Source organism: Rhinoderma darwinii, chromosome 13, assembly GCF_050947455.1.
Source record: "Rhinoderma darwinii isolate aRhiDar2 chromosome 13, aRhiDar2.hap1, whole genome shotgun sequence".
NCBI lineage: Eukaryota > Metazoa > Chordata > Amphibia > Anura > Rhinodermatidae > Rhinoderma > Rhinoderma darwinii.
The window spans coordinates 63,213,028-63,228,197 of NC_134699.1; the positions used below are offsets into that span (position 1 = coordinate 63,213,028).

General features: G+C 42.9%; 7 non-coding genes across 7 annotated transcripts; 4 read left to right on the plus strand and 3 right to left on the minus strand.

Annotated features, from left to right (window-relative positions):
• Positions 1–619: 619 nt before the first annotated feature.
• On the minus strand, positions 620–691 carry TRNAQ-UUG (transfer RNA glutamine (anticodon UUG)). The gene has a single exon. It is a non-coding gene; the product is annotated as a tRNA-Gln (tRNA).
• Positions 692–1,033: 342 nt separating this feature from the next.
• On the minus strand, positions 1,034–1,105 carry TRNAQ-CUG (transfer RNA glutamine (anticodon CUG)). Its single transcript has one exon. It is a non-coding gene; the product is annotated as a tRNA-Gln (tRNA).
• Positions 1,106–2,460: 1,355 nt separating this feature from the next.
• LOC142666857 (U6 spliceosomal RNA) lies at positions 2,461–2,567 on the plus strand. The gene has a single exon (XR_012851748.1). It is a non-coding gene; the product is annotated as a U6 spliceosomal RNA (small nuclear RNA).
• A 2,631-nt stretch (positions 2,568–5,198) lies between these two features.
• Positions 5,199–5,305, plus strand: LOC142666859 (U6 spliceosomal RNA). The gene has a single exon (XR_012851750.1). It is a non-coding gene; the product is annotated as a U6 spliceosomal RNA (small nuclear RNA).
• Positions 5,306–8,898: 3,593 nt separating this feature from the next.
• Positions 8,899–9,005, plus strand: LOC142666855 (U6 spliceosomal RNA). The gene has a single exon (XR_012851746.1). It is a non-coding gene; the product is annotated as a U6 spliceosomal RNA (small nuclear RNA).
• Positions 9,006–10,218: 1,213 nt separating this feature from the next.
• LOC142666858 (U6 spliceosomal RNA) lies at positions 10,219–10,325 on the minus strand. The gene has a single exon (XR_012851749.1). It is a non-coding gene; the product is annotated as a U6 spliceosomal RNA (small nuclear RNA).
• Positions 10,326–12,380: 2,055 nt separating this feature from the next.
• Positions 12,381–12,487, plus strand: LOC142666856 (U6 spliceosomal RNA). The gene has a single exon (XR_012851747.1). It is a non-coding gene; the product is annotated as a U6 spliceosomal RNA (small nuclear RNA).
• Positions 12,488–15,170: the final 2,683 nt, after the last annotated feature.

The window sequence follows — 15,170 nt, forward strand, 5'->3', positions numbered from 1 at the left end:
CATACCCTAGGAAGGAGTGTGTCACTTTTTTCTTCTACTACCCTAAGGCGGCTCGCACAGCTCCGACTACTCGACCAGAGCTCGGAGATGTCTCCGTTAACATCAAGTGCGTTTGCAACATGGATTCCTGCCCAACATCTATGAGCGCTCTGTAGAGAAAGATGGCTGCTAGGGGTTGTCCATAGCAACCAACCAACCAGATTCCGTTTCTCGGGTTTCTGCAGAGTTGCTCATAGCAACCAATCAGATTGCTGCTTTCATTTTTCTTATGTCTTCTGGGAAATGAGAGCTAAAGTCTGATTGGTTGCTATGGGCAACTCCTCTGTCACTGGTCACAATATATTCTTTGGCTGTAACTACAAAGCAATGGCTGTGGGTGTGTGACGGGCTGGCACTGAGGGAAATTTTGATCACATGTTAATACAGAGCGACAAAAAAAACAGAAACGTTCGCAGAATGTCGCTGAAGAGTATAAATAGTGTTCTAAATGTCCAGTGCTGCACGTTATAAGTCTGTGGGGCGGTTACATTACCATTTAAGAAACACAGGGCCTCCCACATACAGTACTTTTTATATTTTAATTTACTCAGTAGATTAAAACTAAAGAAAAAACAATCTCAGGTTCCACCGAGATTTGAACTCGGATCGCTGGATTCAAAGTCCAGAGTGCTAACCATTACACCATGGAACCAGCTGATAACTCAGGCATAACATACAGTTGATGAGACTTTTCAGTGGTATGTGAAGTGTGCATGTATTTTGCCATTCATTTTCACTAAGTTTTCATCATTATGTGTGGAGGGCACAAAGGTGGCATCATTACTGTGTGGCAGGCAGTAAGGAGGCATTAGTACTGTGTGGGGACACTAAGGAGGCATCAAACTGTTAGATTGTTATGACAAAAAAATGTGTCATGGTGAAGCCATGACTTACATTATTATAATGGATTGGAAAGGGGTTAATCTATAAATAACAATCAAACAATATACTAATATAATAACTACTAATCAATAAGAAGAAGAAAAAAAACGTCAGGTTCCACCGAGATTTGAACTCGGATCGCTGGATTCAGAGTCCAGAGTGCTAACCATTACACCATGGAACCTCTTAGAGGCAGAGGTGAAAATTACAGTATTATGGGATGAAGTAGCAGAGAATAGTAGTAATATTATAGCTTCATATAATAACAGTATAGAGTGGATCAGGAATAGACAAGTAATACCAGCCTGGGGGGTGCACATAGGAGAGACCGTGGCTCCTGAACACCGGCTTGGAGGGGTATAATAGGAACATTATAATCCTAGTTCTGTCATGCATAGTTGCCAACATTTGAAAATGATGCCACACAAACACCCTGTCGATAGCACCACACTTCTCCCTGTAGATGATGCCACACACAGACCCCCTGTAGATAGCGCCACACACCTCCCTGTAGATATTGGGCTCACTCTATGAGTAGGGATTCCGCTCATAGAGTGAGCCCATGACTTCACTGTCCATATAAGGGCAGTGACGTCAGGGGCACCTCCTGCAGCGGATTTCGCTTCCATGCTTTGGCAGGGGATTTAGCTTCAGGAGGAGTGAATGCCAGAGCAGGAAGCGGATAGTTTCCTACTCTGCCATAGTATGCCATTGTATCTGCGTCCTGAGGATGCAGATACAGTTAAATATAGCAGTTTCCAGGACATGTCCCGGGACAGTAATTTGACGAGACCGTCTCTGTAAATTTGGGACTGTTAGCAAGCATATGTCATGTCTTCATAAAACCCAAGCATAGACTGCAAATACAGCATAAATAATATATGTAACTATTCCCTGGACTTAATAAATTCATGAATTATCATAGTAATATCTATTTAGAACTAAGAGGCGATTTTTGATAAAATAGAAAAAAAAATAAAAAAAATAGCAGAGGATGGTTTCGATCCATCGACCTCTGGGTTATGGGCCCAGCACGCTTCCGCTGCGCCACTCTGCTCTTCTATTGCTTCCAGTATTCTTTAGGTATATCTGCATAGTATTCAGTATAAAACGCGGGAAACGGCTCAATATATCTTTCTTACGTGGCTGAATGACGCCATTGTAACCTATTGCTCCCTTTTTAGTGGCGTTGATTTCATATCATGACTGATTAATCGCCCTGTTTTCCATGTACTCGTCTGCTAAAGTAAGAGAACCAATCAGCTGCAATTACACTGATCTATCGGAACGTAGCGTAGCATAAGGTCCCCCCACTTCCCATCATTCACTGCGGCATATATACTCATTTGCATACGGTGTTGCAACGGTTTATGGTTGAATATCGATTTATTTTTTTATCCAATTATAACTAAATAAAAGGTCAAATGTAGTGAAATTGAGAAAACAAATCGTGGAAAAAAACCCACCTATAAAATCGCCCTAATTTTACATTTTGTATTCTATAGGACTATATATACCAGTGAGGAAGACTGATGTATCGTGCTCGCTTCGGCAGCACATATACTAAAATTGGAACGATACAGAGAAGATTAGCATGGCCCCTGCGCAAGGATGACACGCAAATTCGTGAAGCGTTCCATATTTTGCCCCATTTCTTGAAAAAAACGTTTCATTTTGGTCATTTCTGAAGTAATAAATCTTATTTTTCTCGTTATAGATAATTATGTGATGCCCTGTGTACATTTGGTTTAGTCACATTCACTATTTTTCTCATGTTGTCAGCACAGGGACTTTTCACCAAAAACCTACGACAAGCCGCAACAATTGTCTATCATTCTGTGAGGATTTTAGTCGCGGATTTAACGCTTAAAGAGTATGTTCACACAGGGCGGATACACTGCGAAAAAGCACACAGCGTATACGAATTCCGGCCGCAGGGAATTCCGGCCGATTTTATTGGCTTCTTTTATATCTGGATTTTGCGCTGAAAAGCAGCAAATTAACTCCATTGAATTTTAATAGGGCTGACCCACGTGCAGATCCGTTGGGCAATCCGCGGCAGAAATCCGTTATCAGCTGCAGACTGGATTCGCCTATGGCCTTATTCACACGAGCGTATTTCTCACACAGATCCATACAAGGCAATGGGGATATTCACACATCCGTTTTTTTCAACAGAGCGTTTTGCGTTTTGAGAAAATCACAGCATGCCCATTTCTGCAAACCAGACTCGCCCATTGAAGTTTATTGGTGCGTGAAAGAAACGGACAGCAAATGGACGACAATCGCGTGCGGTTCGTTTTTAACGCATTATAAAGAGAAAAATGAAACCAGGAAGTGCTTGCAAAGGAGAATAACATACGAGATAAACGGATGACATATGTGAGAAACGGGCGCACGCGAACATTCATACAGATTAAAAACGGTCTGTTTGTTGCGGACGCAAATCGGACACGCTGGTGTTAAGGCCTAAGGAAAAACCGTGCCGTGTGAACGTAGCCTTACGGTATAATAAACGTGCATGGGGTTTGCAAATTCACACGTAGCGCAAATATTCAGTGCGGAAATTAGTGCGCCCTCGTTGTGTCGCGGAAATGTGTCTTAAATAGTGATGCAAAATACTGACAAAAATAAGCAAGTGTGAATAAGGCTTAACGCGTGCCTTTACACACAGCGTTTTTAGGAAAAACATCATGTGTTTTTTCACATTTTTTCCTGACGTTTCTTGTCGCGTTTTGTTCGTAAAAAAAAAAAAAAGCCACTGCAGACGGATGTTAGCTGAAAGTCAATAGGAAAACATTAAATGCAATTTTTTTCTGCCATTTTTCTTCTTTTTTTTGCGTTTTTTGAGTCAGTGGCGTATTTTGCATTCGTAGCAAGGTGTTGGTTTGGCGTTCTTTCAGCAATTTATTGGTGTTTTCTCCCAAGAACTCTGTAGTTTTTCTTTTGCCCGATCCAAAAAACGCATGCAAAAACGGAGGAACTAAAATACACTATTTTGAAAAACCACCACGAAAAAAAGCAATAAAAAACGCATATACCATAAAAACAACCTGTTTTTGTACATGCGTTCTCAAAAAAAAGCAACAAAGAAACTGGGGCACATAAGAGTGCCGTTTAATGCCGCCTCTTCTGCCAAGCCCCACCCACTTTGTATGAAAGCGCCATTAGCAGCATATATGCATAAAAAATCACTGGTTTTTTTCCGCAATGTGCAACTTTTGATGGATTTGCAACTTTTCTTTGCCAGAAAATTGGCGTAGAACATTTGCTGAATTTCCCCCTAGATGTGACGAAGGTCTAAAGGTGTTTTCCCACTGGTGTGTTAGGCCCCATGCACCCGGCCGTGCCCGTAATCATAGCCCGCACGGCTGGCCGCTGACGGGCGCTCGCATTTTCGGGCCGTGCTCCCGTACAAAGTATAGGAGCAAGGCTCGTAAAATACGAAAATTAGGACATGCTCCATAATTCCCGGCACAGACACCCATCCGGAGCGCTACGGAAAGGTGTCCGCAGCCAATAGAACCGAATGGGTCTGTAAAACCGCGTTTGGGGCCTTAATATTTGATCATGGTACGGTTGCTTTTTCTTGCTACACCCCTGGGTTTATGGGTACTTGGATTAAGGCCTCATGCACACGACCGTATTTTCATTTATCCCGAAATAGTGTCCGTAAATACGGATCTGTAAAAAAAAAGAGGAAGGATGCTAATGAATAGCATACGGATGGTATACGGATGCACATCCGTAGCCGTCCGTATTTATGGAAGCTCACATAGACTTCTATGGGACAGTCCGTGCCGTCATTGCTGACAAGAATAGGACGGGTTCTATCATTTCTCCAGCACGGACACCCATCCGTAAAAATACTGATAGGCGTCCGTGGCCAATAGAAATGAATGGGTCCGTAATTTCTGACGAAATATACGGCCGTGTGCAGGGGGCCCAAATACAAAAAATCTGATGAATAAAACCTGGACACATTGTACTAGAATTCTGCATCTTCCCGCCTTTTTTGTTCCACACAGGCCACTGTTCCCAGCATCCTCTGGGACTGGTCAACTGATTTGCATATTCTGTTATCACATTGTTCAATATGTTTGGGTGCGAGTCAATATTATGGATTTTAGGAGGAATAATCCACAACGTTGGAGAGAATGAGAGTTATAGTACAATGTAGGTTCCTGGTATTGAAATTCCGATAGAGGCGACTCTCCATAATCTATGATCCCTAATATCCGGGGACTATATATACCAATGTGGGAGGCCTATGACTTGTGCTCGCTTTGGCAGCACATATACTAAAATTGGAACGATACAGAGAAGATTAGCATGGCCCCTGCGCAAGGATGACACGCAAATTCGTGAAGCGTTCCATATTTTGCCCCATTTCTTGGACAAAATTTTACATTTTGAGGTCATAAACATTTCTTTCCTCCTTATAGATGATGATATGATGACGTGTACGTTTGGTTTAGTCCCATCAACTATTTGTCACATGTTGTTTATGTCATGTGACCACAGACGTATAGCAAATGCACCCCTGGACTCCATGTTTTTTTCTGTGTGTGGAGTATTCCATGTCTAAATCATGACAGGAACCGCAAACATTACGCAGACAAACATGTGGGTTATAGAACCCCCCGCGTATCGCCATACTGCCGTTTTCATCTGTCACCCCTGAAGTACGGCGATACGTGTGGAGTTCTCTAACCTACTATGGCCTTGTTCACATCAAGTTTCGTTTCCTACGTTTGACGTATATGCCGGGAAAAGCTCCCGTTAAACGTAGGCTGTGACAGATGCCCTAAATGTGGCCTTCAAACGGAAACGTCATGAATTGGGGTCATGGGAGTTTATGGCGAACCCGTTAAAAGGATAACATTGCAGTCTATCGGTGACCGGTGCTACTATCAGGCATCTGTTTAACCTATTCGTCACCTATAGATTATAATGGTATACGTTTAACGTAGACGTCATGGAAAGCTATTAAAAAGCCCATTTACTATACATTCAACAGATGCCTGTGAGGTATGCCATGCGTCACCTATTGTTTCCCATGCCAAAAAAAACGGATACGGCAAATTATAAGGGACTCTGTTGTATGAAATTGCGTAGTCTACTACACTATACCATATTTCAAATTTCATCCCCTCTCCTCCTCCCTGCAGTGCCCTCCACTCATGGGCACCGTCACGGGCAACATGCCGATGCCAATATCAGAATCAGGAGGTTGTCTGTGGCGGTGCCCAGAAGTGAAGAGCTCTCCAGGGAGGAGGAGAGGGGAACACTCCGAGTCTGGTCTGGGGTCTGTATTTGTTTGGAGGTCTGGTCTGGGGGTCTGTACTTGTTATAGGGGGTCTGGCCAGGTTCTGTAGTTATTTAGGGAGTCAGGTCGGGGATCTGTATTTCTTTATTGAATCTGGTGTGCAATTGTTTAGGGGTCTGTGGTCTGCATTTGTTTAGCCCCTAAGTAACCACCAATACGCCTTTTCACGACGGTCACTAAGGGGCCTTAGGCTAGGCCACCGTGTTTTCACGGCGGCCCAGTCTAAGTCCTGCACAGGTCTCCCGTGCAGGCTGGAGCCGGGGCTCTGCTGTCTGATGACAGCTGAGCTCCTCCTCCAACACCCGCGATCGAAGTTTACTTCGATTGCGGCCGTTTAACCCGTTAAATGCCGCCGTCCATAGCGACAGCGGCATTTAACTTGTTTACAGAGGGAGTGAGCTCCCCGTCACCCATCGGCGACCCGCAAATGCAATCGCGGGTCTCCGATGGGGTGTCATGGCAGCCGGGGGCCTGATTAAAGCCCCCAGGTCTGCCCTGGACATATGCCTGTTAGGACGCGCCGGAGGCACGTCCTAACAGATTGCCTGTCAGATTTACACTGACAGGCAATAATGCTCTGGTATACGAAGATCGCACAGTAAAGTCCCCTAGTGGGACTAAAAAAAATATAAGTATCGCTCTCACCCGTTTAACCCCTCAGATGCGGTGCTCAATAGCGTGCACCGCATCTGAGTGGTTCTGGAGAGAGGGAGGGAGCTCCCTCTAATCCCACCGACACCCGGCGATAAGATCACCGAGTGTCTGTGTCTCCGATGGCAGCGGGGGTCTTAATAAAGGCCCCCAGGTCTGCCTGTAATGAATGCCTGCTAGATCATGCCGGAGGCATGACCTAGCAGATGCCTGTCCGTTTTAAACGGACAGGCAGTAATACACTGCAATACAAAAGTATTGCAGTGTATTATAATAGCGATCGGAGAATCGCATATTAAAGTCCCCTAGTGGGACTAGTAAAAAAGTTTAAAAAAAAGTTTAATAAAGTTAATTTTAAAAAAATGTGAAAAAAAAATGAAAAACCCACTTTTTTCCCTTACCTGACTGCTTTACTATTAAAAAACCAAAATAAAGTAAAAAAAGTTACACATATTTGGTATCGCCGCGTCCGTAACGACCCCGACTATAAAGCGGTTACATTACTTAACCCGCACGGTGAACGGCGTAGATTTGGGATGCAAAAAAGAGTGGCGAAATTTCAGATATATTTCTATCCCCCCCCCCAAAAAAGTTAATAAAAGTTAATCAATAAATTCTATGTACCTCAAAATGGTGCTATTAAAAAATACAACTTGTCCTGCAAAAAACAAGACCTTATACAGCTATGTCGACGCAAAAATAAAAAAGTTATAGCTCTTGGAATGCGACGATGGAAAAACGTAAAAAATAGCTTGGTCATTAAGGGGTTAATAATAAAAATGACAGTAAAAACAATAGATAAAACAATTTTTTCCCATAAAAAGTGGTTTTATTTAGTAAAAGTGTAAAAAAATAAATAAAAGTACACATATATGGTGTCGCCGCGACCGTAATGACTCAATTAATAAAGTTAATATGTAATTTAAACCGCAAGGTAAACACCGTAAAAAAACACCCGCAACAAACAATGGCGAAATTGCTATTTTTTCCCATTGTCCCTCAAAAAAAGTAATAATAAAAATCAATCAATAAGTCCCATGCACCCCAAAACAGTACCAATCAAAACTATGTCTCGTCCCGCGAAAAACAAGCCCAAATAATCACGACATTGACGGAAAAATATAAAAGTTACGGCTCTTGGAAAGCGACGATGCAAAAACAAAAAATTTTAGTTCAAAAGTGTTTTCATTGTGCAAAAGTCATAAATCATAAAAAACCTCTACATATGTGGTATCGCCGTAATCGTACCGACCCATAGAATAAAGGTAACATGTTATTTACGCCGCACATTGAACGGCGTAAATTTAAACCGCATAGAACAGTGGTAAAATTTCAGGGGGGTTTTCTAATCCCCCTTAAAAAAAGTTAATAAAAGTTAATCAAAAAATATGTACCATAAAATGGTGGCATTAAAAAGAACAACTAATCCCACAAAAAACAAGTCCTCATACAGCTATGTAGACAGAAGAATAAAAAAGTTATAGCTCTTTGAATGCGACTATAGAAAAACGAATAAAATAGCTTGATCATTAGGGCCTAAAATAGGCCAGGCACTAAGGGGTTAGGGGGTTTGGTCTGGGGCTATGTTTGTGTTTACGGGGTCAGTCACGTGTCTATTCATTTTACGGCGTGATGGGTGTGGAATGTACTACTTGTGATTGAAATACCTTAGGTTGGGGGCGTGTCTTATTTAAATGGGCGGGTCAAATGTTAAAAACACTAGAATGCAGCATCTTCCCGCCTTTTTTGACTCACACCGATCTCTGTTCCCAGCATCCTCTTGGACTGGTGAACTAATTTACATATTCAGTTCAGTATGTTTGGGTCCGGGTCACTATTATGGATTTTAAGAGGAATAATCCACAATGTTGGGGAGATTGAGAGTTATAGTACAATGTAGGTTCCTGGTATTGAGATTCCTATAGAGGGGACTCTCCATAATTTATAATCCCATATCTCACAGGACTATATATACCAATGTGGGAGGCCTCTGACTTGTGCTCGCTTCGGCAGCACATATACTAAAATTGGAACGATACAGAGAAGATTAGCATGGCCCCTGCGCAAGGATGACACGCAAATTCGTGAAGCGTTCCATATTTTGCTCGTTTTATGGAAAAAAGACATTCCTGAGAAACTTAATTTTTTGTTTTTAGATAATAATCAGGTTTCTTCATTTTGTGTAGATGTCAGCGCAGAAAGTTTGCACCAGGGGCACCAAGGTTGTTTTATTCGCCCACCTGTTTTTCTAGGTCAGCACACAAACATAGGCCTTAACCCACCACAGTCATTCTTCGCTTTTCCATTTCCGCCTTCCAAAAGCCGTTCATTTTTTATTTTTCAGTCAATATGAAGGCTCCGTTTTTTACAGGATGCGTTGTAGTTTTTAATGGCACCGTTGCAAAAAGAAATTCTTTGTGGGGTGGAGTGGGGGAAAAAAAAGATTTCTCCATTGTTTTCTGGATTTCGTTTTTACGACGTTCACCGTGTGGTAAAAACAAGATGTAAACTTTATTCTGGGGGTAATACGATTACGGCGATATAACATTTATATCGTTTTTTTTATGTTTTACTACTTTTACAAAGGAAAAACTATTTGTTTAAAAAAAGTGTTGTCGCCATGTTCTAAGGCTATAATGTTTTTATTTTTCCGTCGATGGAGTGGTATGAGGGCTTGTTTTTTCTAGGGCGGGCTGTCGTTTTTATTGGTACCATTTGGGGTACATATACGACTTCTGATTAATTGGAGTTTTCTCCGATTCCGGATGTTACAGTAAAGCGTCGACACCTGCTGAGTATTCGGCGGGCACGGCTCGTGAGCCCGCTCCATTCTCCCCCGTAGCAGCCATGACGTACAGATACGTCATAGGTCGTTAAGGAGTTAACAACAATACTATGTCTTTTTATATAACGTGTTACTCTTTCGTGTGCCTTCAGTGCGCCATTTTGACGGTCTATGGCGTTTCTTCACTCGGTGACTTCCAACATATATTAGGACTGTTGAAGTTGCATAGAAAATTCTTCCTATCCTGTAGTCTCATGCACCATCCAGTAGAGGGAGCATTCCTTACATAGGCCTCTCCTGCCTACTGGGAAGAATATGACAACACTGCCTGTCATGCTCCGGCTGCAGCTGAGCAGAGGAATGGCATACATCACAAACACAGTGGGGTCACAGTCATAAGACATTGGGATGAGAAAGGGGTATATCCTTATCTAGAATTATATTAGCTCAATTTAGCTTTGGCTGGAGGATACTTGGCTTTGAAAAGTTGAAAAAACGCAAAAAACTAAATATTTGGTCCCTAGAAATTGTTCAAAATATGGAACGCTTCACGAATTTGCGTGTCATCCTTGCGCAGGGGCCATGCTAATCTTCTCTGTATCGTTCCAATTTTAGTATATGTGCTGCCGAAGCGAGCACAAGTCTGATGCCTCCCACATTGGTATATATAGTCCCCGGATATTAGGGATCATATATTATGGTGAGTCGCCTCTATCGGAATTTCAATACCAGGAACCTACATTGTACTATAACTCTCATTCTCTCCAACGTTGCGGATTATTCCTCCTAAAATCCATAATATTGACCCGGACCCAAACACACGGGATAACAGAATATGCAAATCAGTTGACCAGTCCCAGAGGATGCTGGGAACAGTGGCCTGTGTGGAACAAAAAAGGCGGGAAGATGCAGCATTCTAGTACAATGTGTTCAGGTCCTAAAATGTACTTGGCTGCTTTCGTGAAGCAGCGTGAAAGTATTTCTAAAGGGGATGACCATTTTAAGGAAAATATCAGCAGTGCATTATAAACAGTATTTTTGTTACACTATTACTGTATTTTTGTTAAAATTTTACTACTTACTATTTGACTTTAATTCCAGTTCAGCTAAGGTTTCCCGGGGTTATAAGCCACGCCCCCTTGTTATGGCCGCTGCTCCCATACATAATATGGCTGAGGATGAAGGAGCGTGTGACTAGATACTTCACTCTGCATCCTCCATTGTAGCAAGGAAGATACAGCAGTCATAAGAAGAGGGTGTGGCTTATAACCCCAGGAAAACGGTGCTCAGCTCGGAAAAAAAGTCAAATAGTAAGTTTAACAAAAATACTGTCTATAATCCACTGCTGATATAGTGGCCAACCCCTTTAACATATGCCCCGCCCATTTATATAAGACACTCCCCCAACCGAAGACATTTGACTTACAAATAGTGCATATGACCCCCCCTTCTTTACACTCCAAAATGAATAGACACAGAACCCCTAAACAAATACAGACCCCCAAACCAGACCCCTAAACAAGCACAGGGCCCCAGACCAGACCCCTAAACAAATATAGATCCCTGATCCCCTAAATAACTACAGAACCCGGCCAGACTCCTGTAACAAATGCCGACCCCAGACCTGACTCTGTACACCTCTCCTCCTTCCTGCAGTTTGCCTTCCTCTTCACTCCGGGTGCCACCAAAGACAACATCCTGACGCAGCTTACGGCGGCATCCGGGAGTAAAGACCACTGCAGGAAGAAGGAGAGGACCACCGCAGGAAGGAGAGGGGAATATGTAGTCAGGACCACCGCAGGAAGGAGAGGGGAGTATGTAGTCAGGACCACCGCAGGAAGGAGAGGGGAGTATGTAGTCAGGACCACCGCAGGAAGGAGAGGGGAGTATGTAGTCAGGACCACCGCAGGAAGGAGAGGGGAGTATGTAGTCAGGACCACCACAGGAAGGAGAGGGGCATATGTAGTCAGGACCACCGCAGGAAGGAGAGGGGCATATGTAGTCAGGACCACCGCAGGAAGGAGAAGGGAATATGTAGTTAGGACCACCGCAGGAAGGAGAGGGGAGTATGTAGTCAGGACCGCCGCAGGAAGGAGAGGGGAGTATGTAGTCAGGACCACCGCAGGAAGGAGAGGGGAGTATGTAGTCAGGACCACCGCACGAAGGAGAGGGGAGTATGTAGTCAGGACCACCGCACGAAGGAGAGGGGAGTATGTAGTAAGGACCACCGCAGGAAGGAGAGGGGAATATGTAGTCAGGACCACCGCAGGAAGGAGAGGGGAGTATGTAGTCAGGACCACCGCAGGAAGGAGAGGGGAGTATCTAGTCAGGACACGGAACCCAGGAGACTTTAAAAAGTCTCAATAACCTTATAATCTGCAGTCAATTATAAGATCTGAACACATTGTACTACAATGCTGCATCTTCCCGCCTTTTTTGAACCACACCCACCTCTGTTCCCAGCATCCTTTGGGACTGGTGAACCAATTTGCATATTCTGTTGTCACATTCTTCACTATGTTTGTGTCCTTATATTTCCATTATTATGGATTATAGAAGCAAAACTTCACAATGTTGGAGAGAATGAGTGTTATAGTACAATTCTATAGTATAATTATGGAGAGGGGACTCTCCGTAATTTATAATCCCTAGGATCAGTGGACTATATATAGCAATGTGGGAGGCCTCTGACTTGTGCTCGCTTCGGCAGCACATATACTAAAATTGGAACGATACAGAGAAGATTAGCATGGCCCCTGCGCAAGGATGACACGCAAATTCGTGAAGCGTTCCATATTTTGCACCAATTCAAAGTCTATGGGATTGACAGAGATAGGCGATTACAGTGCTGGGCTATCTCCATCAGTCCCATAGACAGTGCCTTATTCAAACTTCCATGGAACAGGGACCTCGGGACCCCCGTTCCAGTGATCAATGTAATTAAATCAATTGTACTGTATGGAAAACATAGGAATGTCTCTGATTCTGTAACTATCTGTGCTTTAGACCTCATTCATTATGAAATATTGCACTTAACAGTACATTTTGTAGCACAAAATACATTTTGTGAAAACAAAATGAGCTTACATGCCATGCAATAGCTCAAACTACATTTTGTAAGCACAAAATAAGCTTAGTGTCAGTTCACACCTGCGCTTGTCAGTCCGTTGTTCTGCTCTGTCAGAGGAGCGGCACAAGGGAATAACCGAAAGTGCCAGGTCTGTTGCACCATGGACACCACCGACGGAACCCATTGACATTAATGGGTTCCATCAGGGTTTACGTGGGTTTTACTGGGAACAATAGCGCGCTATTGTTTCTGGAATCTTCGGCCGGATCTGCAATGGAGGCCCCTAACGGAGTTTCCAACAGGATGTGAACAGGCCGTTACATGCCATGCAACCTCACAGAAAACATTTTGTAGCACAAAATACATTTTGTAAGCACAAAATAAGCTTAGTGCCGGTTCACACCTGCGCTCGCCAGTCCGTTGTTCTGTTCTGTCCAAGGAGCAGATCAAGGTAATAACCGAAAGTGCAGATTCTGTTTCACCCGGACACGACAGGCAGCCAACAGGACCCTTTGACTTTAAAGGGTTCTGTCGGGTTTCTGTCGGGGTGTCCGTGGCTTTACCGGAAACTATAGTGCCGCATGCTGCACTACTGTTTCCGGTATTTTTTGCCAGATCTGCAACGGAGGCCACTAATGGAGCCTTCAAAGCAGATGTAAAGAGGCCGTTACATGCCATGCAACATCACAGAAAATTTTTTGTAGCACAAAATAAATTTTGTAAGCACAAACTTAGCTTGCATGTGCATTAACAGCAACACAGATTTGACAGAGCTGGCCTCTTTGTCACAAAATAATATTATGTGCCACCGAATCAATGTAGTAAATAAATACATAATGTCAAAATGTATACCATAATGTATACCATTCATGGAGCATACAAGGTCAGTCTAAAGGTGCCGATACACATTAGATAAACGTCTGCCGATCCTGCTGATGTCAGTGAGGCTGGATAACATTTCCCAGCAAAGTCACAAAATTATATTTTGTGCCGCAAAGTATTATTCAGTTTCAGGAGTTTTTGCATCACAAAATATATTTTATTCCTACACAATCAATAAACGATTCCATCACAGAATGGTATTTTGTATAAAAAAATATTTTTTGTGATACCGAAGTATATTCTTATTTAGACCCCACATCATGCCATTCTATGTAGGGGTAAAAAGTATTTTGTGTTACAAAATAGTACTTTAATTTTTAAATAATACGAAATGTATAACTATTGTCTCTATTGGCTCATACGTGGTTCATCAATGGACTTGAGGTGGGACACGGGCGAGATCTTTTTGGTGCTTTAATTACAGGGGTGTGAAATCTGCTGTCAGTTTTTTAATAACTTATAATTGGTACTACAGTCCTCATTATCTACCTGTAACCGGGTTGTATGCTGTAGCCATAGCAGATGAGGACCTTAGACACGTGACTTAACAACCTTGATTGGTATCTGCACAAGTTTTGGGGAAGTGTCTACTCTGAAACTTCTATACTTGTCAAACTAATGGTGCCTACACCTTACAACATGCTCCTCCCGTTTTTGGCTGGTAAACGATTGGCTGACAGATGCGGGTCCAATTTCTGGGTATAGCCCTTTAAGGTAGCCTCGGGATATACCACACCTTGAAGAGTTCGGTACATATCATCAAGTTTCCGCAAAGATTTATTCTTTATGGGGCCTGGCACCAAGATAACTACTCCCTAGTAACAAGCATCTGTCAGCACTAGGGAAATTTGGGAAGTTGCCAGGGCCCACTGGGCTTGGTAGGGCCCATGGCAGTAGGGGTAAACGTTCTGTATGCTTGTGCAGATTAGGGGGGAGTAGGCAGGGTGCTCACTATGACCCTGTTGCCTTACGACCAGCATATAACTTTGAAACAGCCCTACTTAGTATATACCCATTTTGCCCCTGGTTCACGCCACCTTCATCCGTCATCAGAACTGCAGCATTGGGGGTAGTTGTAACAAGTTTAGGGTGATTTTCAGTGGGTCATTATAAAAGGTATCCGAGTAGCCGGTGGAGAGTGGATGCTGAAATGCTTCTCATCGAGGCCCTACGACAAAAGCGAAGAACAATATTTTCTCCTTAATTTTTGCCAACTGAGACAATTGACTTTGTTTACAATGGTCGAAAACCAGAAACTGAGAACGCTTCATGCCTAACTTGCAAAAACTCCAAGTTTCGGGAGTTTTGGTCTAGTTTTGATCAATTTGTATTGGGTCATAAAGGGTGTGATCACGATATCCCTCGTAACTGCCTTGATTTGGAGCTTGCTGCAAAGCATTGTGGCCCAAATTGTAGGGACCATCAAAAAGTTTTTGTTTTTTTTCTATTTTTATTTGTATCGTTATGGTTATTATTTGATCATTTTTTAAGGGTTATTTCATCCTAAACAAATTATAATTTAGTTGCACCCA